This window comes from Schistocerca americana, chromosome 5, assembly GCF_021461395.2.
Source record: "Schistocerca americana isolate TAMUIC-IGC-003095 chromosome 5, iqSchAmer2.1, whole genome shotgun sequence".
Taxonomy (NCBI): Eukaryota; Metazoa; Arthropoda; class Insecta; order Orthoptera; family Acrididae; genus Schistocerca; species Schistocerca americana.
Genome location: NC_060123.1, coordinates 467,444,598 through 467,445,893, shown reverse-complemented (window position 1 = coordinate 467,445,893; position 1,296 = coordinate 467,444,598). Strand labels below are relative to the sequence as shown.

Sequence of the window (1,296 nt, the reverse complement as noted above, 5' to 3'; positions counted from 1 at the left end):
CCCCGTCCTATCTTCGTATCAGTGTTACCCATACATTCCTTTCCTAGCCGATTTTCCGGAACTCCTCCTCATTCCTCACCCCATCAGTCCATCAAGTTTTCAACATTCTTCTGCATCACCCGACCAGCACACAACAGGGAGTTCAATGGAACGACGTAGAAGGTTCCCAGAATGAGATTTTCACTCTGCAGCGGAGTGTGCGCTGATATGAAACTTCCTGGCAGATTAAAACTGTGTGCCCGACCGAGACTCGAACTCGGGACCTTTGCCTTTCGCGGGCAAGTGCTCTACCAACTGAGCTACCGAAGCACGACTCACGCCCGGTACTCACAGCTTTACTTCTGCCAGTACCTCGTCTCCTACCTTCCAAACTTTACAGAAGCTCTCCTGCGAACCTTGCAGAACTAGCACTCCTGAAAGAAAGGATATTGCGGAGACATGGCTTAGCCACAGCCTGGGGGATGTTTCCAGAATGAGATTTTCACTCTGCAGCGGAGTGTGCGCTGATATGAAACTTCCTGGCAGATTAAAACTGTGTGCCCGACCGAGACTCGCAGGAGAGCTTCTGTAAAGTTTGGAAGGTAGGAGCCGAGGTACTGGCAGAAGTAAAGCTGTGAGTACCGGCCGTGAGTCGTGCTTCGGTAGCTCAGTTGGTAGAGCACTTGCCCGCGTAAGGCAAAGGTCCCGAGTTCGAGTCTCGGTCGGGCACACAGTTTTAATCTGCCAGGAAGTTTCATATCAGCGCACACTCCGCTGCAGAGTGAAAATCTCATTCTGGAAACATCCTCCAGGCTGTGGCTAAGCCATGTCTCCGCAATATCCTTTCTTTCAGGAGTGCTAGTTCTGCAAGGTTCGCAGGAGAGCTTCTGTAAAGTTTGGAAGGTAGGAGACGAGGTACTGGCAGAAGTAAAGCTGTGAGTCGTCTTCGGTAGCTCAGTTGGTAGAGCACTTGCCCGCGAAAGGAAAAGGTCCCGAGTTCGAGTCTCGGTCGGGCACACAGTTTTAATCTGCCAGGAAGTTTCATATCAGCGCACACTCCGCTGCAGAGTGAAAATCTCATTCTGGAAACATCCCCCAGGCTGTGGCTAAGCCATGTCTCCGCAATATCCTTTCTTTCAGGAGTGCTATTTCTGCAAGGTTCGCAGGAGAGCTTCTGTAAAGTTTGGAAGGTAGGAGACGAGGTACTGGCAGAAGTAAAGCTGTGAGTACCGGGCGTGAGTCGTGCTTCGGTAGCTCAGTTGGTAGAGCACTTGCCCGCGAAAGGCAAAGGTCCCGAGTTCGAGTCTCGGTCGGGCA

The 1,296-nt window shown here is 51.7% G+C and overlaps 1 non-coding gene across 1 annotated transcript; it reads left to right on the top strand.

Moving 5' to 3' along the window:
- Window positions 1-634: 634 nt before the first annotated feature.
- Window positions 635-709, top strand: Trnat-cgu. The gene has a single exon. It is a non-coding gene; the product is annotated as a tRNA-Thr (tRNA).
- Window positions 710-1,296: the final 587 nt, after the last annotated feature.